At 33.8% G+C, this 23,133-nt stretch overlaps 1 protein-coding gene and 1 non-coding gene across 33 annotated transcripts in view; both read right to left on the bottom strand.

Annotated features, from left to right (window-relative positions):
* LOC145243857 (oxidation resistance protein 1-like) overlaps positions 1–23,133 on the bottom strand; it is an 886,868-nt gene that overhangs the window by 638,560 nt on the left and 225,175 nt on the right. The gene's annotated exons all lie outside the window — the stretch shown is intronic.
* On the bottom strand, positions 19,889–19,961 carry Trnac-aca (transfer RNA cysteine (anticodon ACA)). Its single transcript has one exon. It is a non-coding gene; the product is annotated as a tRNA-Cys (tRNA).

Genomic DNA, 23,133 nt, shown 5'->3' with positions numbered 1-23,133 from the left:
CAAACTCAAATTTCCAGTATTTCTAGCGATCACCTGTAATTACCCACTGAATTACTAGTTTCTTGCTTACTATTAATTAAATACTAAATTTAAACTAATTTTTTTTTTTTAATCCTATTTCGAGTGTCATTAATATTCTCTACACATAAGGCTGACACTATGGCTTCATTCATCATGCAATTAACCACCTTCCTCCTCTCTCTGACCAGATTGTTGATTTTTATTAATTAAACGTATCGGCGGGAAGTAGCGGTGAGCATTCCAAGTTCGAATCCAGTCAATGCCATAGCATTATTTTGATTTATGGATGTTTACAACCATCGCCTCCACCCTCTCTCTAAAAGAATCTGGAGAAACCAATGGGGACACAAAATGCAGTGAAGGCAATAAAGGAAATGACTTACAGTAGCAGTGCCTTTGTATATCTGTCAGGTGACGGGATCAGGGAAGGAGAAAGAAAATTTGTAGATGCATATACATATGGCGTTAATTTTTATATAAAATAATAAGGACGATTTAGACAGGATGAAGGTTGAGTTTTTGACAGTAGAGAGAGAGAGAGAGAGAGAGAGAGAGAGAGAGAGAGAGAGAGAGAGAGAGAGAGAGAGAGAGAGAGAGAGAGAGAGAATGTTGAAAACTACAGTTCAAGTTGGTACGAATTCAGAAGGCTTGGTAAAACAGAGTTCTGATATTTTTTTTTTTTTCCTTTTTACACAGAACCTAGTCGGTCACACTTTTTTTTAAAGATTAACTTATTCACTCTTTCACAAAAAAAAAAAAGGAAAAATGATGTGATTATTTGTAGAAAGAAACGAGGAAAATATTTGCTGACAAAGGTTTTTTTGTTTGTTTTTGTTCTTTTACAAGTGTTTACGTTTATCTGAACTTGTGTGGCTGAAAAAAACGTGTGGGCTGAAAAAACGTGTGGGCAGTAGTGATGACTGTGCGACGCTGTATCATTTGTCAGTCATTAGAGGCACCAATCACACTGGCATGGCGTTTCACATATCCACACTGTGGTATAATTAGAATGAATTATCATACACAAATACATCGAACGCATCATCATGGCTGCAACCGATGCTCGAGTATTGACATCGCGTCTTTGTGTGTGCGCTTTATTTGGAGCTAACAAGGTGACCCGGTGTTGCAGTGTTGCACTAGCAGTATCAGAATTTTTGTAGGAATTTTTGACACCCCTAACACGAAACTGCGAATACAATATAAAAATCTCGTAATTTCTCTGTTAAAAGTGGGTTATTTATTTTCTTTATGGATTATACTTCCAAAATAAACTATTACAGTTGTTTTAAAAGTAATAAAAATATTTTTATTTTTTTTTTAAAACAGTAATGAATTTTCCGAACTCAATATTTTTCAATTTTTAAACTCAATATTTTTAAATTTTTAAATTTTAAAAATCTATCAAAATTTTTCTATTGATTCTATTTTTACGATATTTTCAGGGTCAATGTGAAATTTTATGTTCTTTCCAATAAACCGAATATAATATTTTAGACAAACGTTTTTTTTTAAATTCACGCCCCCCCATTTTCACGCCCCCCCATTTTCACGCCCCCCCCACATTTTGAAATGTCTATTAAAAAGTAAATAATTAATTTATGTTTAATAGGTTTATATATCACAAATTGAAGAGAAAAGGTCAATAAATAATATATTCAAATTTAAAACAAAAAAAAAAAATCAGTTTTTTAGAAATTTACCTGTAAAGTCCGAAGTTTAAAACCTTATTTTATAAGAACACATTTTTTCTTTTTGTCTTTTTTTTTTTTTTTTTAATGAAACCTTGGTCCTTGCTCCTTTAATTGAAAAAAAAATTAGGGCTTGAATTACATTTTTCGAGGAGTTATAAGCTTAGAAAGATAGGGGGTCGAATAATTTACGCCTCTCATTTTGAAATGTCTATTAAAAAGTAAATAATTAATTTATGTTTAATAGGTTTATATATCACAAATTGAAGAGAAAAGGTCAATAAATAATATATTCAAATTTAAAACAAAAAAAAAAATCAGTTTTTTAGAAATTTACCTGTAAAGTCCGAAGTTTAAAACCTTTTTTTAAAAAAAAAAACACATTGTTTTTTTTTTTTTTTTTTTTTAAATAAAACCTTGGTCCTTACTCCTTTAATTGAAAAAAAAAATTAGGGCTTGAATTACATTTTTCGAGGAGTTATAAGCTTGGAAAGATGGGGTGGAATTATTCACTATTTTCACGAAATTTCTGACACTGCTAGTGTTGCACTGTTCATAAAATTTTTTTAAAAATCTATCCCTCTACCTCTTTCTATCCGTCTCTCTATCTCCTTTTCCCTATCCCTATTTCTCCTCTCTTTCTTCGCCACAATATTGAGCATTTTGATTTAAGTTATACCACTCATTAAGGTGTAATCTCTATTTTTACTATTGTATAAAAGTCACTTTGTGTGTGCGAGTTCTTTCCTTAGGTTCCGAAATGGCTAAGTCTATCTTTTGCAAATTTCACACAAAGCTAATTTATATGTCTGGCAGTGTTCTTAGATATGTTTTGTACAGAAATTCATCTGATAAGTATTGAAAATCGAAAAAAAATCCAATCTTAAACATAGCTTTTCTCTCTTATTAATAAGAATAATTTTTGCAGGGGAATATTTTATGTTACACAAGCTAAGGGAGATAATAAAATTTCAGCAAATCATTTCTTCTTAAAAAAAAAAAAACAGATTTATTATAATCTGGAGATGTAGCCTACTGGTAGAACATTTGACTACAGATCGAATGATCCCTTGTTCAAATCCGGGTGCACTTCACCATTTTATTTAAAATTCTTATTAATGAGTTCAATTTATGACAGAAGTAGTACCATTTAAAATCTCTGCAAATATTTTCTTCGTTTGCATATTTTCAAACTAAACATTAATCAGAAGTGACTTTTCCAGAGAATGTATTGTCAAGTCCAAATATCAGCTGACGTGATATTGTAAACAAACACAGACAGAATTTTATGAACGATGTTAAAAAATTGTTTTTGCAAATATGCCTACCGGGCAAATTATTCCTTATAGTATATAATAATCTATAAAGGATTGATTCTATAATAATACATATGCAATCTGCATATATTAAAATATCATGTTCAAGCATATTGTACGACCGGGCAATGCCAGGCTGCCAGCTAGTACTGTAATATTACTGTTATGATTATTGGACAACGTAGAGTACTTTTTCTTGTATACAACAGTATAATGAAACATCGTTAAAATTTTTCTTTCGTAAAGCACTTTAACTTATGCTACTTATAAATATAATGCGGCATTATTACTAATATGTCCTTGCCAATGCTGCGTCTAAACACACCTGCCCTATCTAGGATATGTAACGTTAGATGGTGTTACACTTCATTTTAGTCATTCATAAAAATAAAACTGGAAATAAAAATCCAGGTCGGCATTTTTGTCTTTTTTAACAAACGTTTTTTTTATTACTGTTACTCGCTCATCTCGACACGACTTAAAAAATCTCTCGCTGCCACATGTCCATCTAGCCTGGTCACATTTCTCTTTCCTCCAACCACATGCCAGTCACAGCCGGCCCATTCTTATCCTCGACTTTACACGTCCATTTTCTTCAATGTGCACTTTGTTCTCCCCTGAGCGCATGTCCTTTTTTTTTCTTGTCAATAAAAGTGCCCATATGAAAAAGTCTGGAATCTTATTTAAAGCATCTCGTATATAATAAAAAAGCTGGAAACTGCAAAACTCATTCACCTTTGCTTCAGTTTGTGTTGATCTGTTATGTTACATTTCTGCATTATACTACATAATTACTTTTATATAAGCACTAAACAATGCTTCAAGCAAACTACATTAGCCATATTTATATACTATCATTTATTATATACTAGCGGGAGTACCCGGCATTGCCCGGATGTTTAGAGGTGTGTGTGCTCGGGCGGGCGTGGGGGGAGGGGTAAATCAAAACCAAAGCGAAGTAATCACCCTGTTTAAATATTATAAAAAAATGTTAAAACTTAAAAGTCGGAAAAAAAACAAAAAAAAAACTAACGTAAGGCAAACGAACGATGTTAAAATTTCTTAAAATCGGAAAAAACAAAAACAAAGAAATGGATGTGATGGAAAAAAAAACAGAAAAACGAACGTTAAAACTTCTTTAAAAAATCTGAAAAATAAAAACAAAAAACAAAACATAGAACGAGAAAAATAGCTTAAATAACCTTGTTTCAGTATTAAACCTTAAAAAAAAAAAAATCAAAACATCGAAAAAAAAAAACACAAAAAACTAACGTAAGGCAAATGAACGATGTTAAATGTAAAAATAAAAAAACAAAAACAAAAACAAAAAAGAAAACAGAAAAATGAACGTTAAAACTAAAAACAAAAAAAAAGATGTGAAAAATGGCTTAAATAAGCCTGTTTCGATATTAAAATTTAAAAAAAAAAAAAAAAAAAATCTCACACCATGATTCGAACCCAAAACATTTAAATAATGAACCAACGCTCTAACCAACTGAGCTAACACGACGTACATGAAATTTAGTCAGTTCTTCAACTATTTCAACTAAATCAGGTCATGACGTCATCTGACGCATGTGTAGAATATATCTCGGCATGAGAGGACGGTTTTGTTGACCCCCCCCCTCCGTAGAAAATTGTTGATTTCAGGGTGAAAAATTAACGTTTTTGGCCAATTTTTCGGGCGAAGGATGGAGCTTCAATATGATACCAAGTTTGTCAATCTTTGTTCTGTCTGTCGAAAGTTTTTAGCGAACACACAAACACACATACAAACACACATTTTCGCTTTTATATATATATATATATATATATATATATATATATATATATATATATATATATATATATATATATATATACTAGCAGGCTCAGTCATAAAATCATATGCTTAAACATATTTTAATTTATGCAGATCTCATTATTATTACTACAGAGCCAATTCTTTCAGTTAAACATAAACACATTTGCATAATGTGTATAGCATACACAATACATCAAACTACACCTAATAAATTCTAATGTTTCAATTTTGATTCCTAGGCAGTTATTTTTCTAGATAAAAACCAAAACGATTTCGTTCCATAGGTCCGAATACTCCATATATCAAGTTTCAAGTCAGAGTAGTTTTGTAGAAATCGTTCCACAGACAGACAAGGTTACTTTTATTATATATATATATATATATATATATATATATATATAGCACACCAGGCTGAAGTTTAGCATCAGTTTCAATTCAAATAGAAATCCTGATTTGAGATAATCATACATTTAATTTCTGAATGAAAAAAAATGTGCATGAAATACAGAATATGAGAGACCAACCTGCAATCACAAGTGCCGTATAAGAAGCTTACTTTTAAACTAGCTGCTCTACTAAGGCTTGAGAGTTTAGTTTATCTTAAATCATGCATGATCCGGGAGGAGGATAGGGTCGAGACATGTAAAAGGTGATGATAGATGGTATCAGAGAGGGAAATTATTTTTGATTATAAAAGTCTAAAATTAGAATTTGTACGAATAAAGATAAGGAATATGTGTCGCATGTCTCATTATCTTTTCGCTGGCGTTCATTCAATTAGATAACAGCGTTTCCATCTGCATTCAGTTTTTTTGATCAGCTTAATTCTTTGTTTCTATTGACATGTGCTCATTGTAAAAGGTCTTTATTAAGATCGTATTTTATGTTATTTTAATATATATTATATACACACATACATATATACACACATACTAGCAGGCCGACTGGCGTTTCTTGGTCATAAGATACGCTTAAATATATTTATGTAGATTACGTATTTATTATTAGAGACAATTCTCTGCCAATTATTATATTGAACCTAATATAGAATAGTGAGATCAATATATATATATATATATATATATATATATGTGTGTGTGTGTGTGTGTGACTTGGGTGCCATCAGCTAGAACCGAAACTAATACATAGAACTCTCCACCCTCCTACCTTTGCCTCTGAGCCACACCCATAGTTTTTGAGTGGCATAAGAGATTCAAGAAAGGCAGGGAGTCTGTGAGGGATGATGAGAGGTGTGGGAGAAGTAAGGAAGTCAGAACACCAGAGTTGATTGCCAAATGAAGAATTTCATGGTTAAGGAACGTTGTTTGTCTATAGAGACAATAAGTGCACAGTTTGATGTCAGTGTGGGAACTGTGCTCACAATTATTCGTGAGGAACTGAAGATGCAAAAGTTTTGCACAAAGTTTGTCCCAAGTGTGCTCAGGGAAGTTAAAAAAGAAAGACGTTGCTATGACCAAGATGAGCATCAAGACAGTTCCTCGCCCTTCCTATAGTTCACACCTTCCTCCTTGTGTTGATTATTTACACACTTTGTGTTGATTATTTACACACTCACACAAGGAAAATTCCATGGGGCCTTTCAGAAGTTGTTGGAATGATACAAGTGCATTGCAGTCGGGGGAGATCACTTCGAAGGAAACTAGAGTTTCATGCATGTACTATCAATAAAAGTGCCCATATGAAAAATGTCTGGAAACTTATTGAAGGCACCTCATATCCTTTTTTGGGTGAATAATCAGGAAAACACATCACTGGAATTATTCCATTAGCTTTGAGAATTTTTTTTTCATTTCACTATGAGAAAAAATAATACTGATGTTTTTATTACTTTAAACTTTTCAGGGGTCATTCATTTGACCACTAGCAAGAAATTTCAATTCTGACACTCTCTTCCTTGACAGAGAATGATGGAAGGATGGGTGCCGGTCATTTGTTCCTCTCACACACTCACACACACGTGTATTTACACACAAATACATATGCAAACACAAGTAAATATCAAAATACCCTCAAAAGTATTTGGACAGACACACATTGATACACATACACCCCTGCATATATGAACAGTTACAGACACATTGAAAAAGGACAAAAATACATTTACGAGTTTAAACAAAGGAATGACAAATAATCATATTATTGTATAAAAATAGATAACTACTAACAGGTTACCTACAGAAACTCTGACATGTGCATGCGAGTATTGTTTTTTTCTGAACAATTTATTTCTTGTAAATAAAAAAAAAATACTTGAGCTAAGATAGAAACCAAAACCTAAAGATATTGAGTCAAGTACAATAACCTTTAGGCCAGCTTGACACGATCTTTACAGTGTTTTCAAATTACTTATTCTTAATATAAGGAATCTGACATATGACCGATATCCCCTCAAATGCCTATTTTTTAATTTTGACTCCTTAGCAATCCTTTTTTCCAGATGGAAAAAAAAAGTTTACCACATGTCCGAATACCTTATATACTAAATTTCAAGTCTGTGAACCAAAATTTGTTGAGTATACAAGTTGAGAAGTGTCCTCACACACACACATTTTCACTTTTATAGATATATAGATTTAACAATAGGACAAAATACATTTAAAAGTTTAAACAAAGGAATGGTAAATAATCATACATCAAAAGATAGAATAACTGAATAGATGGAATATTCAGAATAGCTAAACAGATGAGGAAGAAAAATATGGATATCGTTGAAGAGAAGTTCATTCGAAATATTAAAGGAATGTTGGCAACTAATGAAGAGGATGCATAGAAATGCCACGATGAGAAATTCTTGAATATGAAGTTCTCATGGGACCTTGAAAATCTAGAAGTTGCTGAAGAACTATCTAATCCAGATAAAAGAATTGAGAAACAAATGGTATAGGAAGCTGTGAGATGAAGAGATGTAAGGCTGGAGGATGCTCAGGCATTGTTGCAGAAATGTTGAAAACTGCAGGTGAAACAGACATTCGGTTTATTACAGACTCGACAAATCAGCTCATAAACCAAAATATTTCTGAAAGAATGGAAATTTAGTTTTATTTCATTGTTATTTCACTCCAAGCAAGACACGATACTACTTGGACGAAAGGGGTTACTATCTGGAACCAATTCGACAAGGATACTAAAAGGACTAACAAGGGAGTTGAGCAGCAAGATATCTGTTCATATTACACCTTAACTTCTGCATGTCAGTACAGTCAGGGAAGCAGGGACCCAAGAGGGAATTTCAAAGTTTGAGGCAACATTTTGGCAATGGGACAGAGGTTGGAGTTTGGTTGATAGCGCAAGACTTATTAGGTTGGAAAATCTTTTTTGGATCCTGTTTAAGAGCGAGAGATTAGTGGCAGATGGACCAGCCCAGACGTGGCAGCAATTAGTGAATGGTGACCTTGTAAAGATATAGGGTACTCTCAGGTGTGAACAACTTTTTTATAGCACGGTAGAGAGAACTCGCCTTCGTTTACTTTTATAACAATTTGTAATTGTTGCTGAAGTCCTACATAGATGCAATTACACTCGATGGATGCAATCAATTACACTTGATGGGTGCAATCAATTACACTTGATGGATCAGGTCCTAAAAGTGATTCAGATTGAGAGTATAATTGAGCAGTAAATAAAAAGTCAGATAAGCATAGATTAAAGATTTATGTGTTGGTGAGATTATATTTATCCTAAGACAAATGAAAGTATCCTCATCAGAAGAATCTGTATTTTGCTTTTAAATTTAGAGAAAGCTTTTGACAAAGTTTTAAGAGCAGTTGTCTGAGGAGATTTTCACAAATTACGAGGGAGGGAGTGATCAGTAAAGGTTGTTCAAGCAATGTACAGAATTGCTCAAAATTGTGTTAAGATTTAGCAGCACATATAGTGATAGTGTTAATATTAAATTAGGACTATATTAGAGTTCTCTACAGAGTCTGTTATGCATTGTCCAGAGAGTTCGATATGGATTGTCCCGAAAAGATTTGTGATAACGTTAAATGTTAAAGTGGGAATACAAAGATCTGTAATAATTTTGTTGCTTTTCATTTGTTTTAGAAACGTTGTCTAAAGAGTTCTTCTGCACACTTTGTCTGAAAGAGATGATGATTTTTGTCTGTGAAACAATGGAAAATCGACTTGTTAACACTTTTAATGCTAGAATTTTTTATGCAATATATTTTTTAATCATGAATTTATGTTCTTGACTCAAAATGTTGAACCATGCATAGACCTATATTTTAAAGACCAGTTGGTCTAACAAGCCATAAGAGTAAGAAATATTTCCTATACAGGTGTTTTTTTTTTTTTTGAAAGGAGATTTGAAAATCCAATTTGGCGGTAAAAGGGTTTCAGCCAGTGAATGTTGCAAAGGCTTAAGTGTTGAGCAGTGTTTGTAAATTTAAAACTATGAAGATAACTATTATAGTGAAACTTAGCTAGTGATGGTTGGGGACATATGTTGCATGGAAATAATGATAGGCTTAGATTTGATGACTTCAAAGAAAGGTTAAATTTGTACAGTATAGGGAGGTATGGACAGAGCAGGCAACTTCGTTGATATGGTCAAATTGAAAGAATGAATAGGAATTCTTTGGCTAGATGTAAAACAATTGAAGTAGCGGGGTTAGCTGAAAAGAGACGGTCAAAGAAATTGGAGGAAGACTTAAGGACAGATTCGAAGGAAAGACGAATAAAGATCTGGTTACACATAGGTTAGTTTGGAAGTTAATATTGAAAAGTCGTTAAACCAAATATAATGGTGTTCTTTTTTTTTTAAAGCAAATTCTAGAAGTATTTTTAGACAGTGAATTATCGTTTCAATATTTTTCATTATTCAAAGAGGATTTGTGATTATACAGTCTTCTCTTAAATGTGTTTGTTGTAATTCGTTTCTTGGCAGAATTTTCTGCTGCATTCCTATCTATACTACACAGATTGGATTGGAGACACTTATTTTGTAGAGGGCAGTTGTTTACTTTTTAATAATTGCATTTGTTTTTACCCACAGTGTTCATTATGTTTCCATCTGGTTTATGTGGTTTTTATTAAATTCTTTTTTCAATTTTATTTTTTTATAATCTTTCTTAATACTTGCTTTTGGCCTAATTTTATTGCAATTCCAATCATGTGTTCACCAAATCCTCACGTAGCTGAAAGTTTCTCATCAAAATGATTCTCGTTTTTAGTTTCATTCTAATATAATGGCCTGGAAGCTTAGTCTAATAAGCCCATAACTGAAACATGTATGCTCATATGTAGGCAACATTTCCAAATAAATAATATATATATAAGTGTTGTGATGATAAAATTGCAGATTCCTATTCTGTTTAAATTTCTAAATATAGTTATTTTTTAGGGGATGGAATTAGGGTCAGGGTTAAATTATAGTTTATTATTATTATAGTTAATGTTAAATCTTAACTAAATTAATAATGTTCTTCACTTTTGACATGCTATCGTTAGATTTTTTAAATAATTTAATAATAATAATAAACATCTGCTCCCTCCTACCGCCATATAAAAACGATAAAATTGTCGCCCTAAAGAAAACACTACAGCTTTATTTTAAAACTTTTATTGAAAAAAATCAATTCGGGTAACTTCATTATGTAGTAGAACTGACATCTATTCAATGCAGCCGACATCTATTCAATGCAGCTGCCTTCAGCCTCAATCACCACCTCGATATGGGTCCGGAGCTGGAAGCATGCCTTCTCAATCACTGGTGGGAGCTCGGAGAATATTTGGCAGATGGCGATGATTCAATGGCTTTGATGTTGTGGGAGGTGATGTTGGTGATATTCTTGACCTATAACCAAACGAAGTAGTCCAGCAGGTTCAGGTTGGGAGAGTAGGAGTTCCAGTAAGAGAAGAATACAAAGTCTTAGCACTTCTCCTGAAGCCAAGCCTGGGTCTCTTTGGACTTGTGGGCTGGTGCCAAGTCCTGCTGCCACACACAGTTACCTGATTGCACCAGGGGATCACCAAACTCTTCAGCACATCCAGATACACTTTGATGTTGACTTTCAAGCCAACTTCAAAGATGTGAGGTGGCATGATGTGGCCCTCACACCAAAGATCATAATAAGGTTGTCTGATGTGTTGAGCTGTGCCCTCAAGCATTAAATCATCCAGATTTGCATTTTGAGGGTGCTGGCAATAGTCCTATTGTCATAACTTGGATCGGTAGACAGTATTAGTTGTATAGCAGCTGATCTCCAATCTGGCCCGTTGAACATGCTGTCACTTTCAGACATGATAGAAGGCTCCTATCGCTCTTGGGATTTCCACAGAACTGGCCAACTAATAGATGGTCTGCAGCAAAAAAAAAAAAAAAAATGGTTTTCATCAAACGGAAATGGAATCATGTTATCTTTTCTAGGGCGACAATTTTATCGTTCGATCCTGTAAATGTCTAAAAACAAGTATGTAACTGATTATCAATTGATGAACGCTCTTCATTTCTCAGTTTCTATTTTTTTTTTTTTCTCAGACCTGTGCTATCATATTTTAATTGGTCTTATTAGACCTAATAGCAAGTGTACACCCAGGTGAAGATAAAATAATCAATATATTGCGGGTATGGGGGAAACTCACTGCGTTCTAATAAAGGAATCAATAAATTCATTTACACGGACGCCCATCACCGGAACTGCTTGGAAAAACCTATGTGGAAGTTCCTAGGATTCTATGATGCAATAAAGCAACAGAAACTGGTTTGCAAAATTAAATGAATTGATGCGCATATTTGTGTGCGTTCATGTATTCATTCCAAGCCAGCTTCCCACAAAGTACAACAGAAAAGATGCGGCAAGGTTTAGGTGTGTTTTAGGTTGTGGAATTCTCTTGCACTGAAAAAACTTAGACACCAGGGTCGGAAAGTGGAATTGAGAAGTCAGCGGCCCCAAGGAGGGGAACTCTGACCTGCAAAATGTGCCTGGGCAGCTCCATCGGCATTCCCTGGAGATGATGCTTCAGGCGATTAGCAATAAAGTCAAAGCTTTAGAGGGTGGACTTCCTAGAACTGCACAGAACTAAACTCCTACCACAAAATCAACAGAAACCTGATCATTACAGGAATGGTCTAATCTCTTGGTTTTGAGGGCCCAGGATAAAAGATCCCTAGCAGAGTTCTCTGATCAGTATAGAATTAAAAAAAAAAGTTTGCTCCACACATTATTTCCAATCTTGAAATATTTTATGCCATTTGAAATCTGATGTGGAAATCAGATCCAAATATATGTTGCTCTAACTCGTAAATATATCTTTCTTCCAGTTTCATATTTTTGCTAGGGAGATTAATATCCTAATGAATAGGCAGAGACTACACTGTCTCTACTTCATCCCTATCCCTAGGAGGAGAAAATACTTGGGAAGATAGTATCAGGTGAAAGGAACAGACTACAACCAAAAAAAGTAAATCCCTGGGAAGATAATCTCAGAACTATAGAACACATATTACTCCCTTCACAAAAATGATGAACAAAAATATACATTTTCCCCCAAAGTATAAAGTTAGTGCCAGAGAGGGTAGGCTCATAACAAAACAGATACTACACCATATTCTTCGCCCCCTTCTCCGAATTTTGCATAAAAACATACATTAGTTTGAGATAATATAGTCAATTAAGTTTAGCATTAAAAAATAGTTTGATAGTGCAATTCATAAAAGTATAGTTTCAGCTTTAGATATTTAATCTCAATTAGGATAGTCTAAGAAAATATTTTAAAAGTTGATTCGATTCCAGTTCGAATTTTGTTGCGTTGTTTGGCTGGATGTCTTCAGAATCAACATAAGAACAGAAAGGAAGATTTAGTTAATCTATCAGATTGTTTTACCCTTTTTCTCTTACTTTTCAAAAAAGTCTGCTGGTGCTAGTTACAAGCAATATGTTGGGTGATGCATAATTTCTCAAGCTTATCTTTCTTTGAGATTTTTGTGTTATTTTGTTATTTTTGTGATGCAACGTTTAATGCAATTCTTCGTGACTATTTTAGACACCAGAAAGTGCATTAAATCTGACCCTAACAAAAAGCATTAAATGCAAGAATTTTATGAATTCGTCATTAAAAAAGTTTGACAGACAGAAATGAGGTCACAGCAAATTAATGACTACATTGACCATTAAATACAAAGTAAATTTTTAAATGCTTTATTTAGCCTTAAAAAAAAAAAAGACAGAATTATTGTTTCAGCTGGATATTACAATATCAAATGTTTGAACCTTTAATTATTATTGGGAAAACATTCGAGCTTAAACATCTGTCATAAGACATGTTGGGTCACAACAACCATTCTACTTCTAAACTGACATATTTGGTAAGCAGTGAAATGCAGAGAACACTTTCAGGGTAGGTGCCGTCTGGCTGAAACTACTGTCAATAATTTTCCCCACTCTTTATCTGTGCCTAAATCCAAATGTAGATTCCATGAGCAAAACTTCTTTCTTAGAACTGCACGCTAGTGGAACTCTCTGCCGCTTGCCTGTTTCTCACCTGACTACAACTTGGACGTCTTCAAGTCCAACATAAACAAACTCCTGACAAACCACCCCCTTAAGTAAGACACTATCAAAACCCCCAATACTAATGATTACTACAATACTATCTCATTGATTACTGTACACGCAATAACCCTTATCCCTGAGTGGCTTTCGGGCCTTGATAAGTGGTGACCCCCATGTAAAAAAGAAAAAAAAAAGGCAAAAATATAGAAATGATCGTTTCAGTGGGGCTAAGGCCTGTAATACATTCCTCTGAAAAGGGCACTTTTAAAATAGGAGTAAAAGGGCAGGTGCTAGGTAACCACTAGCATCTCCCCCTCTGCACGTCCCTGCTGTTAAGACATTCTTCTTGTATAAATAAGTTACTTCTATATTTTCATTATTATTACTAGGGCTGTGACAACAGCATATTCTTTTCATTGTTTTGACTCTCGAGTATATATCCGACACAGACAGTTAATCAACTGAGAACCACATCACTCTATAGAAAAGCATATAAGATATCAACAGATACACACTGAAAAGAATATGCTGTTGTCCTAGCTCTAATTATTACTCACTTGGAGTTCTCACAATCTCAAAGATTTCTGTCAATCTACTTCTTTCAATAACCTTTGCAAATGAATTTGCATTATCGCTGCACCCGTTTATCATTAATTTCTCGTTGGTAGTGATCATTAGTCTTCACTGGAAATTGGGTGGCAATAAGCCTCACTAAGGTCCCAGTCCTCTTTGCACTCATTCAGTGGAGGTCTGGTTAGTGCTTTCTCTTCTCGGTCTTTCTATCCTCCTTGATTATCATTATTATACAGAAGTGTTATTCTTAAATAATATTAAGAAACTTATTTTATGATCTAATCTACATAGAGTCTGTACACACAACAAACATGTAAATTTGATGGCAAGGCTGAAAAAAAAGTCTATCTCTTAATGTTCACAAAAAAATACATAAATCTGTGGATATTTTTTTTTTATATATATATATATATACTAATCCAGACCTTGGGAGGGGGCACTTGAGGATAAGAATTAAAAAGAGCGGTGGTTGGACGTTGCATGCCACCACGTGAAATGGGCATAGATAGGATGCTCTAGAAAAGAAACTTGGTTCATAGAAGTTGTGTCTGGTCTTTGATATGAAGAGAAAAAAAAATCTCTCAGCTGCGGTTGTAGCTAGACAAGTTCTTGCTATAAACTTTTATGTGGGGGGGGGATTGCAGTTCAGTGAAGCACCTATTATGAACAAATCATTACAGTAGAAAGAAACGTGTCCTCTGCGTAAAAGTAAAGAATAGCTCAGTAGCTTTTGTACTCGAGGGCAAGAAAGAATACTCGAGTTTAATAGCAGCATTTCATTTTAGGATAGATCTGGCTCTCAAACAGGCAGACGATTGCCTCAAGAATGAGATACTATCTGGCCAATAAAATTATCCAACTATTTTTTTAGCAACCTTAACAGATTTGTTGAAAATCTTTCACTTCAGGTCTAGCAGGAAAGTCAGTCCTAGAAGCATATCAAGGACAGGGGCTTCCCTAAAGAGAGCTGTTCACTTCAACTAGGATAAATGAGAATTTAAGCATTAATGGTGAAGAGATAAAAAGTCACCGTTTTCCACCACATGCTCCAAATCAGAAGAGAGGAAGTCAGAAAAATCTGGTCAACAGTGCTCATCAAGGTGCTGCCATAAATAGTTGTGTCATTTGCATAGATGTCAATGGACGATCTCAGGATATCATTTGGAAGATCATTTATGAAAATCAGGAAAAAGTTAGGATCAAGAATGGATCCCTGAGGTACACTGGCATTTGCATTTTGAGTGCCAGACTTTAATAGTTCTAAGGACATTTCCAGATATTCTACAGCAAGTTTGTAAAACAAACATTTGTGTCAAACCTTATCAAAGGCTTTTAATACAAAGAGTGATTACCGAAGAGAAAGTTCTGGTCAACATTCACTCATCCTGTGCGATATAACAATCAGTATGGCAGTTGTAGATCTTGCAGGATGAAATCCATATTGCTGGTCTTCAAGTATATTATTTCAGCGTCTGTGGTTGATAATTTCTGGATTTATTACAGATTCAAGCAATTACTCGTGATGCACAAGTGATGCAGAAGACCATTTTTTTCATACTTTTTAAATACTGAGTAAACTAAAGGTTTTCCAAAAGAACTTCTCCTTTAAACAACAACTGAATAGCTTTGTCAGGATAGGAGCTATTTCTTGAGTAATTGTTCAATTAAAGATTAGAACAAAACAGAATTTTTTTTTCAAACATAATCCCAGAATTATTTTAACACATATTCTATGGGATTAAAGTATATATTTTGGCAAACAAAATGTTGACTCAGCTTCAGTATAATGGATACTTTCAGATTTTAGTGATGAAGCTTATCTTTGATTGGCGGCATATCAACCCTTTTTATGGTTATTCAAGGCAGAACCCAATTATTTTATGCGTCATGTTAATAATTTTAACGTCATGTTAATGATTTTAACGTCATGTTAATGATTTTAACGTCATGTTAATGATTTTAACGTCATGTTAATGATTTTAACGTCATGTTAATGATTTTAACGTCATGTTAATGATTTTAACGTCATGTTAACGATTTTAACCATTTAGTCACGATGCTTTTACTCGTTATCCAAGATGTAAATGCATGCGTACACAACCAGATAAGCAAACACTTTTTATTGGCGGACTGTTATCCTCATCTTCATTGTTGTTGTTTCACCACGTTTTAGCTAACTATTCCTCTGGCCCTCTTCAGCTGGATCCTATCCTTTCACGGTTAATCATCTTAAGGTTGGTTGGTTGTTTTTGTTTTACAGCATATCAACCCTTTTCAGGTTATTTAATGCCGAATCCAGTTATTTTGAAAAACGATTTTTTAATAGAGTATATTTGCTTATTTTTTTTAAAGTCCGTTTCTATTTAACCCATAGTTGGAACCCTAACAGGTACTACCACTCCAGGTCAGAGTGGACCTGGGAGCAATGGCAATGGCAATTAAAGGGTGGCTCCACACTCCCCAAAGCCCATAAGCTGGGGCTTCACCATCGGATATAGTTTAATGTCATTAATCATCTTAAGGCCAAAGGAATAGTTGGCTGAAACGTTATAAAACAACAACTATGAAGATGAGGATAACAGTCCATAAAATAAATAAATAAATAGACAAATAAATAAATATACAAAATTACTCATCTCAAACGATTCCAATAAAAAATTTTTTTAAATAATATATAAACAAACACTACCCAAGTTCCACCATTATCAATCATCACGGTGTTGTCTCACTGGTCGCCTGACACTCATTAACCCTTATCCTTTGAGACTTGATAAGCGACGAGCCCCCCCCCACCCCCACCCCATGTAAAATTAATGAAATTTTATGTTAGATCGAAAACAGGTATCTTCACTTTAGATCAAAGTGGCTGAACTGTGAAACCAATCTGTCATCACTGGCCAGTATTTGGTCGGTACAGATCACAACAAATGGCCAAAATTGTCGCAGATTGGTAGCCATCTTTCAACTTGCAAAGCTACTGCAGTGATGTTTCACATACAGCATATAGAATTCCCAAGTAGTCACCCATTCAACCTGTGACCAGGTTCAATGTCACTCAACTTTGGTGACCTTATGAAAATTGGTGTGTCAACATGATTATATCATTATATAGGTCAGAGTGAACCTGAAAGTAACAGGAATTATGGTGCGATCACATTTCTGAACGCTTCCATATTGAAACCACACGACTTGGTATAGCTTAACGTCATATCCAGGAGATTCAGTTATGATTAATTTTTGGATTTTGTGAAGATTTTATGATTTGTGGAGATTTTAATAAAATATGGCTCTTCACATATACAATGATGAATACATCCGCCTTCCTCTTCACAAGAATATGATTAGCTGATGGAAGCCATAAATATGGATCGGTATAGTAGCCTGGGAGAGATGTTGAAAGGTATGCCAAAAGCCTAAAGCTAAGCATATTATCAATTATGATTACAAACAACTGTTCATCCAGGCGACTTACTAGATTGCATTGATTACTGTATTTAAGACAACTCGGCTATTATAAATACATCTTTTCCGGCACATATCAACAGGCTACACATTCTTGTAACAATTTATTAATGCTACAAAATTTGTTTATTTCTATTTGACTTATGGCGTTTTTTTTTTGTTTTTTTTACATAGGAGGCCACTCGAGGATAAAGTTTAATGAGTGTACAGTGGTCAATGGGGCAATATCGTAGTAATCGTTAGTAATGAAAATTTAGTAAAATGGATTACTTAAGGGGACGGCTCATCAAGAACTTGTTTACGTTGGACTTGAAGATGACCATATTGTAGTCAGCTGGAAAGCAGGCAAACATAAGAAAGTTCCACAGGCATGGAGTTCTATGAAAGAAGCTTTGTTCATGGAATCTGCGTTTAGGTTTAGGCACAAATAAAAAGTGTGAGAAATTATTAATAGTGGTTTCAGCTAGACGAGTGTTTTTGTGAAAGTTTGGTGAGGGGGGGGCATAGATTGGAGTTCAGATGAGCACTTGCCATGAAAATAACAATAAAGCAGAGAGAGGCTTGCAACATCTCTTCTGTGGGAAAGAGGTTGCAGGGAAGAGAAACGGGCATCCTTTACTAGGTTATAAAATCTATTTTGAACTCTGTCAAAGCAGGACAAGTTATTCTAGCAGCTCCTACCCAGATGTGGCAACAGTATACCATCCTTGGTTCTTATACAGATAGCAGTGAGATATCTACTGGAGTTGAGTCTATGATTTAATCGGTGGAATGCTTGCTGCCTATGCGCAATAGCAATTGCACAAGTCGAAGTGGACCAGTGTGTAGAATTGTAGGGTTGATATAGAACTTCGACATGAAAACATGTACTTGCCTTGACCTATTTATTTGATTTGTTCACTGTTCAGCAGGAACAAAAAGTTTTAATCTAATGTGATCTTTGATATATTCCCACTCAGCCCATTTATAGTATCTATTCGTTTTTATCAACAGCGTCCCCATATGAGTATCTCTCGCAGAAGTCTCAAGCAGTGTAGTCAAGAAAAGATTGAGAAGTTAGGCTTGCTGATCCTCACGATCTGGGAGGTCATAAGTGACAATAAATGATGAGCTATAACAATGCTTTCTAACACACAAGTAAAAAAATTCAGCCATTTTATTTTTTAATTATAATTTAAATAAAAATATGAATGACTCACATCAAGAAATTTAAAAGGAATTGCTGAACAAAAAGAAATTCGAAAGCAATCTGAAACCATTTAAACTGTCGATAGAAATTAATTTAAACCAGGAATGTAATGAATATGAATACAGCCGGGTTATTCCTCACAAGAATATAATTAGCTGATGTAAGCCATAAATGCAGACGAGCGTAGCAGTCTGGGAAAACCACTGAAAGATTCGTCGAAAGCCGAAAGCTTAAGCATATAACCAGTTATGACTACGAAACACCATTTATCAACGTGATTTACTAGATTGTATTACTTGATTACTGTAGCCAAAACAACTCAGCTACTGCAAACAATATGTTCCACTTTTGGCACATATCGATTATAAAGAATTTTTACTTTTAAATGAAAATAATTCCCACCAAGTAGAGAAGGCTTTCTATTAGTAATGGTCATTCTTGAATAAAAAGAAATGCTCTAAAAAGGATAAAAAGGACAGTTCCTGTATCGTATAAATCTAATCGCAATAAAATTTGAGCACAGTGTAACACGTGACTTGGATGGATATTACTGCCAACAGCAATTTGCATTGGACAAAGGACAAATATCTAAAATTGTAAAAGAGACCGAGAGTACCAAAACCTTTGCCATTCTCCATCCATTTAAAACTGTGTACAGTCATGGTGTGACCGACCGCACTTAAGATTCACATCAGTCTGAAAATCACATTACTCAGAACACTGTCCACCTGGAAATTGTTGCAAGTAAACAAATACTGACGCTTCATAAGCTTCAGATCATTGTTGAAGTTCAAACATCCAGTGACAAAATTAATTAACCATCTCACCAGCAACAATCCTGAGCATATTTTTGATTTCCATGGAGATCATGTACATGTTGTATACAATGTCAGAAAGTTGCCACGAATTTTGCAAACATTTTTTATGCTTAGAATTGCTAAAACATAGAACAGACTTCCTGCATTAGTTGTTGGTTATCGAGACATTTCATCCTTTAAAACTTTCTGAAAAAGTTTCGGAATATTCGCCCAAATGACCCATGACGTTTTATGAGTTGTAGATCATATAAGCACTCTGTATACAAGGATTTCATTTTTATTTAATATTAGCAGCTGCGCCATGTCGGCACACACAATGCCGAGTCACACAAAATCGAGTACACTCAACACCGACTTACCATCAACGCTTATCTTGTGAACTTGCAGTATGGGAAATTCCCATATGCACAAAACAAAATCACTGAAAAAACAAAAATACCATAACTAAGGGTAAGAATAATTAGTAAACGTTGGATAAAATGACGGTTAAAATTATTGCGAACTTGCCAGGATTTGAACCTGGAATCTTTTGATCTGTAGTCCGACGCGTTATCCATTGCGCCACAAGTCCTGTCCATATGCTGAAAGATGTTACCACGACTATACAGTGTTAAATTCCGTTGACATGGGCAGGTAACTTTTTCAACAATTGCTCAAAACTGTGCAAAAACCATCAGGCGTTTTGTGTGACTCTGCATTTTTCGTTACGAACCATATATAGATAAGGACAATCTAGGGACTTACACCTTTCAGGGAAAAAAGAATTTTTCAATTCCGTGCATCCGTTGGAAAATTTTATTGGTATATACACACACACATAAACATTTAGCATTTTATTAATAGTATAGATGAGCATATTACCTTTTCATGCTCAAAATTCAAAGTTCTGTTTCTTTTTAATAAAGATTCATGTAGAAAACCCAACAAAAATGGAGGAAACATAATGTTCACATTTAAGATCAGTTCAAGAATCAAAACATACAAAAAAAATCTATTTAAAATGGCTACATTTTTATTTAAATTCTTGCATAACGAAATTCATCAGTCATCATTATTAGAACAATATCCAACTTTGAAATAAATTCATTTAATCTGTTCATCTGATTTTTCTAATCTTTTTTTAGATAGCATAAAAAATAGTTTGCTCCATTATGAATAGGGCTGTGAAATTGGAGTAAAATCTGTGACTCCTATTTTTCAGACTTCAGGCTAGGATTCTATGCAAGTAAATAATGATGGTCTACAAATCTTAAATCCTATAAGCTTATTTTCTCTCTCCGCCTATATCATCATAACTGGTTTATGGCAATAAAGCCCAAATTCAATTGGTACCAGGGTGGTATAGCAGTTCTCATTCAAGTGATTCTTTAATTATTTATGACCTGGACTGACTCCACAAGCCTGATTGTGAGATTAAATTTCTGGAAATTATTATTGCATTATACATATGCACAGTATATACACAAGAGAGAGTGGAGGCATAAATTTTAGTTCAAAGATTTCAAGATAACAATGTTTAAGACAAGGAAATTTACTCTTCTTCAGCGCAAAAAAAAAAAAAAAAAATTATAAAAAAGAAATCGAGCAAAAAAATAAAAATAAAAACATCAATATTTTCTTATTAACAACAACAACAAAAGATTGATGATACTCCCATCGATTTCGACAAACGAGGACTGCCACAACAACTAAGTTGTTTGGAAATCCACACAAGTGACTTCTTTATAGTGGTGAAGGCTTTGTGCAAAACCAACCACATTTTTGGTATCACTGCTAATCTCAGTCCGTGCAATGGTTGCCACAAGATAAAACAGATAGTAGACCTCAGGTTTTCCTTCTCCTAGATGCATGCTTTAATGATAACTGAGCGTAGATTATATAAGATATAAATTAAAAAGAACAAAAGTATATATAAATTTATACTAATGGTTATGACAATGACAAAGAAATAATATTCCGTGGTGAAAAACAAAAACAAAAAAAAACGAAATTAATTCATATTTTGTTTTTATTTTTTTATGTCTTGTTTCTTTAAATCAATCATTTTAAAGTTTGAAATAAAGATGAAATGTTGAATATATAAATAATTCTGGTTTTACCTTTTTCATGCATATTATTTTGCCTACTAATATGATATACAAGTAATTTAATATTATCTGTAACAAATAGAGCCATGTAGAGTTATTTTTTTTGTATAGTTTGTAAGTGCAGAGCGTTGTTTAGATTATTTGTAAAAATGCCTCCATTCTAACCATCTACCAAGCTGTTGTATAAATATTGAATTTAATTTAAATACAGTAGAAACATCACTATGAGAAATTCGAAAATCAATTAATAAAACTATGTGGAATTTAGTTTTTTAATGAATGAATTGTATTTATTTATTTTCGAATTGGAATTTTCAGCTTGATGAGCAATTCTCAGGGTGTTGCAGGCAATTTTTTCTCAAAATAAATAAATATATTACACTGAAGAAGGTCTATTACTTATTAAAAAAAAAAAAATCCTGTACTTTTTTCTAAATAGATTTTAAAATTTCTCATACCAATGCTTCTACTGTAGAAATATTAAATTCAAAACTTGTACATGTGCGTCAGCACATCTCGCTATAACTAATGGATATTAAAAAAGACAAAAAAATTTCTACCAGAAGAAATCAAGGATTTCATCAACCCCATAAAATCGTCTGTATCACCCTGAGGAAAGTTTATTATTTAATAAGAAAATCCGCTTAAAAAAATATTCATTTTATTTGAAAAAAAAAAATCGTGCATCATATGATCTGGTTTTTGAACTGATCATCAAATTTCTCATAATGATGCTCCTCCTGTAGTAAAATCAAATTCACTATCTTTTTCTCTTTTCTTTCTTTCTCTTTCACACACACATACGTTTCCGTGGGATGATCGAGTTGAAGAAAAAATGCCAGTAAAATATGTGAAAATATATTTGCTGTGTTTGTAAATAAATGTTTTTATTTTATTTTCGAACAAAAATACTCATCACTAATTAAATTCATTTTATATAAATCTCGAAGATCTTTTGACTCAGATTAGCAACTTTCTTTTGAATCCTGTTTTAAGTGGGAGAGGTTAGTAGCAGATGCAGCAGCCCAAATGTGGCAACAATACTCCATACATGGGCGAATGGTGGTCTAGTAGAGGTACAGAATAATTTCAGGCATAAGTAACTTTCTAGCACGGTATAGAGAGCCCACCTTCTTTGCAGCCGATTTAGCAATGCCCTCAATGTATCTGTTCCAACTCATGTTCCCTATGAACGTTAAGCCGAGGAGTTTGAAAGACATACTTTCAGGTAATGTATCATTAGCCACGGCTATCAGTATGCATGTATGCGTGCGGTGATGTGAGGTGGTGCATCTGCGATTATGCAAATTTTAATTTCATGAATCAATGCTTGTGATATTTGTGTAATTTTCCCTCCTTGCCACAACATTTAACAATAACCGATTATTCGATTTAGAATAATAATTGCGAAATGAAGAATTTTACTCAATTTTGTACAAAAACAAAAAAAAAAAAACTCATCTATCCTCCTGGAGTGATAAGGGCAAGTGATTAGATCAAACCCAACACCTGAAATAGCTTTGGGTTTTACTGTTTCTAAATCCAACACTAACGATGTATGGTCTTAGAACCCTGTAATACGACATTAAAAATTAGTAACAAAATACAGTACAGTATATAATACACATGTATATAATCAAATAACATTATAAACAA

The sequence above is a fragment of the Euprymna scolopes genome, chromosome 22 (genome assembly GCF_053919585.1).
Source record: "Euprymna scolopes isolate OS-2025 chromosome 22, ASM5391958v1, whole genome shotgun sequence".
Lineage (NCBI taxonomy): Eukaryota > Metazoa > Mollusca > Cephalopoda > Sepiida > Sepiolidae > Euprymna > Euprymna scolopes.
This window is presented reverse-complemented; position numbering and strand designations above follow the sequence as displayed.